Genomic DNA, 12,117 nt, shown 5'->3' with positions numbered 1-12,117 from the left:
TTGTGCCAGTTATGAAACTGCCTGTTGGCCACATTTCACCACAACTTTTAGGCACAATGAGATGGGACAGGGGAAGGGAGGACCAGGTCAGTTTCATGATTACTTGGCAACACACCCCTTATCTGTAGGAACGGGATTCTCCTCCACCCTTGATCTCTCAGAGTACACAAGTGGAATGTTCCGTTAAGTAAGTTAGGGAAACAAAAAGCTGGCAGTTGGGTATTTGGAGGCAAATCGATGATGGGAGTTGGCATCCATCCTATTGTTGCTAGACATTTTGCTATGTTAGAATGGTGCATCTATTCCCTCAGCTATTACCCATGATGGAGCTGCTGCTTCAGGGCATTGTTGCCTGATTCCACTGGCACCCAGAAGAAAGGGCCTTGCTTTTGAAATTCACGGTGTCCCACAATGCATGGACCAGTCAGTGGCTTCTCTTCCTCCCTCTTTCACCCAGATATTAACAGATGTCAAGGAACTCAGAGGAAAATTTGCTGGGCAGTGCAAAGCAATGTGGGGAGAGGGGCTCAGCAGTAAAATGCAGCCTAGGCAGAGAGTTTAAGACAACTCAAGAAAGATAAGGAGAAAAGACCAGAGGGGCAGAATGAAGGGAATTCTGCCAGGCGGGAGGTTGCCAGCTAAAGCCAGAACCCCAAATAATAATCCAGAATACAGAAGTGAAGAGAATTTACTTTAAAAAGGAGAGCTTAGTTCAGGGCCTGGCACATCGTGCTTAACAAATACCATTAAAAAAAGGGAGAGAGGATTTTGGACCCTGCAAAGGAGCCCTGGCTAGGATGTTGGGAGTTGGTGGAGACCCAGGTGACCTGGGAGATGAAGAGAAACGTTGAGACATATTGGAAGAATCACCAGTCAGGAGCGATGACAGACGACTGGAGCAGCTGGGAGCACGGAAAAATGTTGAAACGATGAACGCTTCTGAGACATTAGTTTTCCTCTCCTAGTCCTTCCAGAGTGGAGGAAATGGAAATGGAGGTTTGATCTTAATCAAGAGGCAAAAGAAATAACTTTTTTTTGTGGGGGGGTATTTACTCAGCACTTACTATGTGCCAGGTACTATAGTAAGTTCTGGGGTAGATAGAAAATAATTGGGTTCAACACAGTTCCTGTCCCACACAGCGCTCGTAGTCTTAATCCCCATTTTACAGACATGATAAATGAGGCACAGAGAAGTGAAGAGACTTGACCAAGGTCACACATCAGAAAAAAGGCAGAGCTGGGAAAATACTCCTTGATGTCAAACTCTAGCTCTAAATACATTTCCCAGTTGAAATGTTTTAAAGGCACAGAATGGAGGTCTAGTGGAGAGAGCATGAGACTGGAAATTAGGATCAATCAAACAGTGATACTTACTGAGCACTTACTTTTTTCAGAGCACTGTACTAAGCTCTTGGAGGAGATTACACAGTAGATAGACATGATTCCAGACCTCAAGAAGCTTCGGTCCACTGGGGAAGACAGATATTAAAATAAACTACAGATAAAGGAAATAACCAATAATAAGGTGGGGATGAGGTGAGTACTTAAGTGCTTAGCGGATAGGATTATGAGCATATGTAATGTAGTAGGGGAGGGATAATAAGGTGGGGGGATGATAATTTAGGGAAGACTTCCTGGAGGAGACATGATTTTAGTAGGGCTTTGAAGAATTGGAGAGTGTCTGTCTGTCAGATATGAAGAGGGAGGGAGAGCCCCCTAAGAGGCCCAGGTTCTAGTCCTATCTGTGCCACTGGTATGTTTTACGACTTTGCGCAAGTCATGTACCCTCTCTATGCCACAGTTTCCTCATCTATTAAATGGAGTTAATAATAATTGTGCTATTTAAGAGACCTGCTCTTCTTCCTCTCAGATTGTAAACCCTGTGGGTCAAGGCACTGATCCATAACACTTCTCCCTCTATTCCACCTGCCCCTTTTCATCTCTCAACTCCACCCTCCCTTCAGTGACACTCCTAACCGCACTATGTCATTTGTCTGCTGTGGGACCTTGAGCAAGTCACTTAACTTCTCTGTGTCTCAGTTACCTCATCTGTAAAGCAGAGATCAAGACTGTGAGCCCCATGTAGGAAATGGGCCCAGCTTGATTAGCTTGTACCTACCCCAGTGCTTAGTACAGTGCCTGGCACATAGTAAGCGCTTACAAATACCACAGGAAAAAAGAAGGGGCAAGCAGAGGGAGATTTTCTACAGAATTGGGCATGAGATGTCCCACCAGGTTATGGCGGGAAAAAAAAGCCCATAAACAGAACAGATTCACTGCAGGGCTATGTCTCGTTTCTAAGATGCTCAGTCACCAAAACCTAACAGGAAAAAACAACAAAAGACCTTGAGTCATAAAAGAACTTCAAGTTTATCCATCTGATTTCAGTGAGGAAGAAGCTGATGCCAGTAGTGTGAAAATGGCCAGACCAGGAGGCCACCTTAAAGCCCCTCTGACTGATTAAGGAAGGCAAGACAGAACTGTCTACTTCTCTTTGAGTGATTCCACAATCCTCTCACTGTAATCTCACTGGAGATGGGGACTGCCATGGGAAATGGCAGGAAAGGTTTCCATTTGGATTCTTTTCTTTATAGAGAAAATATAATGATAATAAGAATTATTATTATGGCACTTGTTAAGGGCTTACTATGTGCCAAGCACTGTTCTAAGTGCTGGAGTAGATACAAGTTAATCAGGTTGAACACATTCCCTGGGCCACAAGGGGCTTACACTCTTAAACCCCATTTTACAGATGAGGGAACTGAGGCCCAGAGAAGTTAAGTGACTTGCCCAAGGTCACATAGAAGACATGTGGAGGAGCCAAGATTAGAACCCAGGTCCTTCTGACTTCCAGGCCCGGGCTCTAACCACTTAGCACTCTGCTTCTCAAATGCGTGTCAAATAGCCTAGCATCTCATTGGACCACTGCATTTCTGGCTGTTGGCAAACGACAAGGTCCATCCCTTCTAGGAATTTATATCCCAAGACCCAGTTAGCCCCACTGAATTTGGTCACGTTGGCCATTGCTCAACAGGGTGGTGTATAGGTCAGTAATTGGAGTGATAAAAAGATGAAGCTCTGACAAAAAAAAGGGACTTGAAAAGTGTGGTTGTGGGGAAGGCAGGGTAGTCAAGAGGGTTCATCTTTTTGTTTCATAGAAACGCAAGTTTGGTGACAGGGAAACAACTAATAACAAACGGCTTGCCTTGATGACTCATTCGGGTCAGGTTGTTCTGACACACTCACGGTGGTTCCTCAAAGCTGGGGGATTCATCAAAGATGCCATTCTGGCACACCGGAGAGACATGGGCAACTTCCTTCTTTGCTGTAAATGTCTGACGGCTCTTTGGGAGTCCCTGGGGCTGACTCAACCCTGCTCAAAGGCCAATGGAAAGGTCTGGCTTTGCAGCCTCTGCTACCTACCCTGACAACCAGCCCTGCTAGAGCTTCAGAGGGGAGTAGATAGAGGGGGGGTGGTTCGTATCTTCACCTCATAGATCTTTCCCAAACCTCCTCAGTTTTTCAGATGCCCATCTTCTCAGCCAGCTGTAGGCCATTTTATGGATGAGTTGTAAGATGGCCTAGTGGAATGGATCTGGGAGTCAGAGGACCTGGGTTCTTATCCTTACTTCGTCACTTACCTGCTATGTGACTGTGGGCAAGTCACTTAACTTCTTTGTACTTCAGTTTCCCCATTTGTAAAATGAGGATTCAATACCTGTTTTTGTACTTAGATTGGGAACGCCATGAGGATGGGGACTGTATCCATTCTGATTATGCCAATGTTAGCACATAATAAACCAACTGTCCTGTATTTAACCCAGCCCTTAAAATGTAGTGCATACTGTCTGTAAGCTCTTTGCTGGCAGGGATTGCACCTGGAAACTCTGTTGTATTGTACTTTCCCAAGAATTTAGTACAGTAGTCTGCATTCAGTACAGTGCTCTTCTCAGTGAATACCATTGATTTTAAAATGCTACAGTTATTATTATTATCCCTTTAGTAAATAGAAGAGAAGCAGTGTTGCCTAGGGGATATTTCATGGGCCTGGGAATCAGAAGGACTTGGGTTCTAATCTGGGCTAAGCCACTTGTCTGCTATGTGACCTTGGGCAAGTCACTTCACTTCTCTGGGCCTCAGCTACTTCATCTGTAAAATGGGGATGAATACTGTGAGTTCCATGTGGGACATGGACAATGTCCAACCCGATTAGCTTGTACCTACCCCAATGCCTGTCACATAGTAAGCACTTAACTAATACCATTAAAGAAAAAAGTAGAAAAAATCCCAGTGGTTTTCATGGCGTGAATGCCACACATAACAATGGTATAAAAAAATACATGAGGACACAGAAGAAAGTACCCCGTGGTGTTCTGCCCCATAACCATGGACTGCACCCCGAATCCTGATCAGCCTAGACAATACTAATCACTTAACCAATACCATAAAAAAAAACCCCAAAAACCTTGCAATGTCAACTCCTTGTCAATGAAGGACTGGCTGAATGTGGATAACTCAGTGCAAACTGTCACTGCTCCTGGAAGAATAATCCAAGGACCTGCCCAGCTAGTGACAGGGCCACTCTGTCTCGGCTCTAAACCACAGGGTTCCATGTTGACATTGAGGAAAATACTTTCACTCAAAGTGATTAAAGCTCAGGTTTCTACTTTTGTGAATTCTCCAGGACCAAAGCTTTCCCTTCCGCATTCCCATGCCCCCAGTCTAGATGTCACCAATTTCCAGCCCTTAGCTCCTCTGTATCCCCTCCCTGCACCTCGAGCTTGGTCTCCCTAACCTCCCAATCCATTCTATGCCTATTTTAGAGATCTTTTCTAAGAGCCGCTGCTGTGTTTAGTCAGTCAGTCAGTTGTATTTGTTGAGCACTTACTGTGTGTGGAGCACTGTGCTAAACACTTGGGGGAGTTCACTAAAACAATAGCTATTGCTACTTCTGCTGCCAACCCAAAGTCCTTCTGCCTCTTCTCCCTGCTCTCCATCGCATACTTTTCCCCCTCCTCTTTCTCTCTTCCTCCAACCCAGCCTGTCCTCTGCGCCCTGACTTTGTGGTAAGTGGAGACCTCAAGCCTGGAAAAGGTCTGCTAGCAGGAGGAGAGGCCTTGACTGCAGAATTAATGGGAATCCAGCACCTTCTGAAACTGTTAAAAGAACAGAAACAGATCAAGGGTGGTAGAAATAAAAGCGGCATGGCCCAGTGGAAAGAGCATGGGCCAGAGAGTCAGAGGACCTGGGTTCCAATTCTTGCTCTGCCAATTGATTGCTGTGTGACCCTGGGCAAATCACTTAACTTTCCTCAGTTCTCCCGTTCACCCTCCTCCTTGGACTGTGAGCCCTATGCTGAACAGGAACCGAGTTCAACCTAATTGACTTGTATCTATCTCAGTGGTTGACTGTAGTTAGAGCTAAACAAATACAATAAAACAAAACAAACGGACAAACAAATAGATCAAAGGAGGGAGAGTGATTAGGAAATGGGGAGTGAGTTCAGGATGCAGAGAAGGGGGATGGGGAAGCCTGAGGCAAGGAAGAGAAGTGGGAAGGGCTGGGTTTTCATATTTTAGAAGGAGCAGAGTTAGCTTTCTATACCTTAAAGGGCAAGAGATGGTGTTTTCTTGTTTTGTGCTTCACCAATCGATTGTCGAATGCTATTTTCTTTCTGGTATTTGTTAAGTGCTTACTGTATGCCAGACACTGTACTAAGCACTGGGTAGTTACAAGCTAATCAGGTTGGGCGCAGTTCACGTCCCACATGGGGCTCGCAGTCTTAATCCCCATTTTACAGATGAAGGAATTGAGGGCCAGAGAAGTGAAATGACTTGGCCAAGGTCATCCAGCAGACAAGTGGAGGAGCCAGGATTAAAACCCATGCTTTTCTGACTCCCAGGCCCATGCCCTATACACTAGGCCATGCTGTTTCTGTTATCTTCCATCAGGCATGACTGGGCATCAGAACCAAGACCAAAAGCAGAGGAATTGATCCTAGTGCTAGTGGCTTGCCGAGTGTTATCCCTGACAGTCATGTTGTGGGGTCACAGAGGGCAACCAAGGAATAGGTGGGTGGGTGGGGGGCAGTGGGCAGCTCAGTGAAGAGGGCAGTTCATTGCAAGGGCCCATAAAGTCTTCAATCATGTTAGCCAGCTCCCAGCAGAACCAAACTGGAACTCAGATCTCCTGATTGCCTGAGCAGTTCTCTTTCCACTGAGCTAATAGCCGGGCTCATTTTGTGTTACCGTGATGTCTTCCCTAGTTCAATTAGGCAGCCCAGTGAATTAGTCTGTTGATTGCAGTTGGGCTCGATCTCAACCCCCATTTTACAGGTGAGGTAACTGAGGTCCGGAGAAGTGAAGTGACTTGCCCAAGGTCACACAGCAGACAAGAGGCAGAGCCGGAGTTAGAACCCATTACCTTCTGAGTACTAGGCCTGAGGTCTATCCACTCTGCCATGCTGCTTCTCACCTATAACACCCTCCTGAGGTACATTTTCTGATTCCTTTTATCATTTCTTGAAGTGTAATTTTGAACTCACATATTGGAAAGAGAAGGGTAGCTATGACAGCAGTCTTAGAATGACTGTGAATCATTGCCCTGGCTCCTCTTATGATATAAGCATTGATAAAGAGAGGAGTACATCCAAGTTCCAAGCACAGATAGCTAGGAACCAAGCAGTTAATCAGGCAGATAGCCCAGAATACTCTCTTACTGTGTGATATTATGTTCTATTATTTTATAGAGAACAATCTCCGCATGACTTTCTACATCTAGCATCCATCCAGCCTGCCAGTAAACCGTCACCACAGCCACCAATACCATTATGTCAAAGGCAGTGAGATTAGTCTGGCAGAGCCCAAGCCCACAGCATCATCATTACTTAATGTATCCTGTGTTTTCCAGCCCACTTATTGCTCACAGATTGTTCCCCTACCCTGAAGATAGCCACCAGCCTAAAATGGTGCCCTTTTGGTTCATTTTAGCTATCTCTCCTCCAGATTCCAGACACATGAACCGATTGGCTTAAAGTTCACAAAGTCACTGGGATAGAAGGCTATAAATGAAAAGTAGGATGAAGTAGTGGAAAGAACAGGTACCTGAAAGTCAGAGGACTCGGGGTGTAATCCCAGCTCATCCACTTAACTCTTGGGTGACCTTGGGTAAGTCACTTAACTTCTGTCTGCCTTGGTTGCCTCAGCTCTAAAATGGGAATAAAATCCTTATTGCCTCTTGCTTAGACTGTGAGCCCCATGTGGGAAAGAGACTGTGTTCAATTTGATTTAGCCTCCCCCCAGTGCTTAGTATAGTATTTGGCATAAAGTCCTTAACAAATGCCACAAATGTTATCATCATCATCATCATCATCATTATTGTAATTCAGAGAAAGGACTGCTCAGCTATTCTTGTTGATCCCTCCCAATGTGTAAGAATGCCTTTGATTGGGAAAATTGGGTATAGATACAAGTTGCAGTTATTTACAAGCTCACCACTCTAGTATCACTATCATAACCATTTACAGAGTGTAGACATTGTGTGAAGCACTGAAGATACTGTTCTGGCCCCAAGGAGTTAGTTGGCCTGGCAAGGGCTAGTATAGTGTGGAAGTCCCTTATCTTCATAGAAGGAGTAGTGTGGCCTAGTGGAAAGAGCACAGTTCTGGGAGTCAGAGGACATGGGTTCTAATCCTCATGCTTCCAATTGTCTGCTGTGTGACCTTGGACAAGTCAATTAACTTCTCTGTGCTTCAGTTACCTCATCTACAAAATGAGGATTAAGTCCTACTTTTTCCTACTTAGATTGAGTCCCACTTGGGAAAGAGACTATGTCCAACCCGATTATCTTTTTCTACCCCAGTACTTAATACAGTGCTTACCTCATAGTAAGTGCTAATCAAGTCGTTTTTTTTTAAATTGTTGGCAAGTGGCCACAGAAAACAGGTCAGTTCAATGTGCAGCAATTGGAAGTAAGCTGAAGCTAAGGGAAGAACATGATACCAAAAAGAAGAAAGGCGAACAGTGCCAAGCACTGGGGTAAAATATGAAACAACACAGCAAGGGGCAGTCTTTACATGCACTTGTAAGCTCACTGTGGGCAGGGAATATGTCTGTTATATTGTACTCTCCCAAACACTTAGTAGTGCTCTGCACACAGTAAGTGCTCAATAAATACAATTGACCGACTGTCTGGTGGAAGGGATTGTCATTTCTGCATCGATTTGATCAGCTAAACCAGCGCACACTGACAAAATCTCCCTATCAGAAGTGGTATCTTCAAACTCAAAGAACTGCTTTATATGCACACACTTACAAACGGAATCAGGAAGTTCTTTTTACTAATAATCTAAGCTCCATCCTGACAACTTTACTGTCAAATGAGTGCAGTAAAACTGCATAATCAATACCAAAATTAAACATTGAATTTCTAAAAACTTTAAATATTTTTTGTAACTGGAGTTAAAAACATCTTTTCTCGCTTTGATCTTCCAGTAGTATAGATTGAGAGGAGAATGGAACCTCTTACCTAAAAATCCACTTTCCTGTCATGTGATATGGTAAGCAAGTACATATGTGTCACTGCAGATGGGGATGTTAATTTAGCAATATTTAAACTGGGTTTTATGCTGAATTCTACCCAGATTGTCACTGTGTTCTGACATTTCCTTCATTTTTCATAGCAAACCTAGTGATCTTGATTGATTTTGCATTTCTCTTTTGCTTTTCCCAAAGACAGTGTTAGGGAAAATGTTGGGAAATCAAACCAAGTTTCAGCATCCAGCACCAATGAGAGGAATTTGTCCATATTTTGACTACTGCTGATTGCTGATTGCTGGCTAGCTGGAGTCAGCAAGAACAGTTACTAATGAATGGCGCACCAGGGTACATTACTCCATGTGATTTGATCTGTAAACACATTGAAAACAGTAGAAAAAAGGGAAAAAATGGACAATTACTGAGAGGATTATTTGAAAAGCCCAGGAGAATCAACAATAGCATTGTGAGACGGAAGCATGAGTTGCTCAGTAATGAGCACCAATTACTCTGAAAAGTGATCTCCTCTCACCATTTGGTGGCTATTTTTAACTTCACACCATCCCTCTGGCTAAGGATAATAATAGTTGTGGTATCTATTATGTGCTAGGTGTGTGCCAAACACTGAACAAAATGCTGATGTAGGTACAAGATAATCGAGTGGGAAGGAGTCCCTGTCACAAGTGGCTCACAGTCTGAGAGGGAGGGATTTTTTAAGATGAAGAAGCTGAGCCACAGTCAAATTACCTGTCTTGCCCAAAGTCTCACAGCAAACCCAACTCCTTACTTCCAGTCCTGTATTCTTCCCACTAGGCTATGCTACTTTCTCCACGATGCTCACTATACCTTTTCTCCTGACCATCCTGGAAGATAATGCTGGATTTGCTTGGCTAGAATAAAAATTGGACTGTTCCAAATTCCATTAGATGTTGTTCAGTTGGCCAAGAATTCATGTTTTTCCATCCTGGGAAATGCTGCTGAGGAGCCTCTGGCAGAAAGACTTTGATCTCTTCTTGTCCACTTAGTTTCTGTCACTTCTTGAGGGATGCTCATCAATCTCCATTCTGGAAAAGAGCCTGGGTTTCGGAGTCAGAGGTCATGAGTTCGACTCCCGGCTCTGCCACTTGTCAGCTGTGTGACTGTGGGCAAGTCACTTCACTTATCAGTGCCTCAGTTCTCTCATCTGTAAAATGGGGATTGACTGTGAGCCTCACGTGGGACAACCTGATTACCCTATATCTATCCCAGCGCTTAGAACAGTGCTCTGCACATAGTAAGTGCTTAACAAATACCAACATTATTTTTCCATGTTTTATTGAAGTTGTTAATGATCTCTTCTTGAGCTGTTGTTTTACAAAGGGTACATTTGAATGCTTACCCGTAATTGTCATTTATACATATCATCTGTAATTTGCTTATATTAATTATCCATAATTTATTTATATATGTTCATGTCTGTCTCTCCCTCTAGACTGTGAGCTCCCTGTGGGCAGGATATGAGTCAACCAACTCTGTTGGATGTACTGCAATGGATCTCTTGGGAGATTTGTTCATTACCAGTTTTCTGTGAGGCAGAAAAGGGGAAATACCAACATAGAAAAGTATTGACGTAGTTCCTAATTTTGTACTCATACAGTTTGGCTTTGACGGGACTTAGCATCAGTGAAACAAGGATGGAATTATGACCAAACTCCAGGTGTTTTCCAGCCATTAATCTCATCTTCTGTGGCTCTACTAAGATCATGTTTCCTGCTAATTTTCTAGGCCAAACCCGAATAAACCTTCATTGGCTATGTACCAGCCTCTCTGCCACCTTGTTTTCCTCTGGTGTTGACTTGGATAAACTCATAATCCAATTCATGTTTACTGAGTACTCACTGGTAGATGGCATAATAATAATAAAATAATAATAGTAATACTTGTTAAGCACTTACTATGTGCCAATCACTGTTCTAAGCATTGGGTAGATACAAGTTAATCAGATTGGACACAGTCTCTGTCCCATATTGGGCTCACAATCTTAATCCCCCATTTTACAGATGAGGCTACTGAGGCGCAGAGAAGTTGTGACATGAGACAAGAAGCATGAGACCAGGTGCTTGGAATGGATAAAGAGAAACGTTTCCCTTTCAAATACTGGACTGTAAAGGGTAGAGTCATATAGGAAAGAAAAACGATGCAGACCTTGATAGTCTAATCTAGGTTAAATGCCCTTATGTTTTCTATTAAATTCATTTTTTCCCTTTTTGTTTCCATTTACTTAGTGAAATAAAAATCATTATTGCTTCTTCCCCAAGCAGAAGAAAAGGAAATCTAAATACCTCAATGTTGGCACAGCCTCTCGGAGAATGGCCAGCTCAAGAGAGATTTGAGATTGAACGACTTCCATTGATCAGTTCAGTTGAGGTCAATTTACCCTTGACTTCAGCATCAGGCCCTCAGGAGTCTCGTGCGCCTTTAAAATCCATAATTAGCTGTACAATGACATTGAAACCATTTATGCCTTGACCAAAAATGGAGATTTTGGTCTGGGAAATATGAAATGAAGGTTTCAGAGCCAACACCATTGTTTTTGGCTTGAAAACATTTAGATCCGAGAATCAGAAAATCCAGTTATCAGCCCAAATATGATATTCTGCCTCATAAAATGGCCTTTAAACATAAGAAAACAAACAATCCCATCTTGCAACAAGCCCTTCTTCCACGGTCATGCTCATTTTCAACTCACCATCCTGGCTCCACCACATATCTGCTGTGTGATCTTGGACCAACTAACTTCTCTGGGCTTCAGTTCCCTCATCTGTTAAATGGGGACTAAGAGTGTGAGCCCCATGTGGGACAGGGACTTTGTCCAACCTGATTAACTTCTATCTGACCCAATGCTTAGGACAGTGCTTGGCACATAGTAAGCACATAACAAATACCATAATTATTATTATTACTATTATCATTGAAAGCTTGCTCTCTCTGTGCCTGGCTGTTTTCCCTTTCATGACCATTGCTATCACTGTGGCATGGCAGTGCTCACTACTTACATCTAGCATTATCAATCAATCAATAACATTTATTGAGCACTTAATGTGGGCAGAGCACTGCATTTTGTACTTGGGAGAGAGCAATAGAGTCAGTGGATATTAGCACTGCACTCCAGAAGTTTACAATCTAGCGGATGAGACAGGCACTAAAATAGTTTATGAATGGGAGGAAGAAGAAAGAAAAGGTATGAAAAAGAGTTGGTATTTAATAGAGTGTGAAAATATGTACATAAGTGCTATGGAACTCTGTGAGTACCCAGGTGTTTAGGTGGTGCAAAAATGTTGAAGTGGCAATTGGGGAGTGAGGGAGAACATAAATTGGATGGATATAACCAGCTTAACTTCACCATCAGTCTGGTTGTCCTTTCCCTCTGCCCTGGATTAAGAAGATTTAACATTTCTCCTGGGACCAAAGTACATTAATGGGATCTTGTTAAAAAGGATTGCCAAATAGTCACAGTCTAAGTAGAAGTGATTAAAGTGATTGTTATGGTATTTATGAAGCATTTATATGTGTGTCAAGATAATCTGATCGGACACAGTCTTCG

Source organism: Ornithorhynchus anatinus, chromosome 9 (assembly GCF_004115215.2).
Source record: "Ornithorhynchus anatinus isolate Pmale09 chromosome 9, mOrnAna1.pri.v4, whole genome shotgun sequence".
NCBI classification, from domain to species: Eukaryota; Metazoa; Chordata; class Mammalia; order Monotremata; family Ornithorhynchidae; genus Ornithorhynchus; species Ornithorhynchus anatinus.
Note: the sequence above shows the minus strand (reverse complement) of the source record.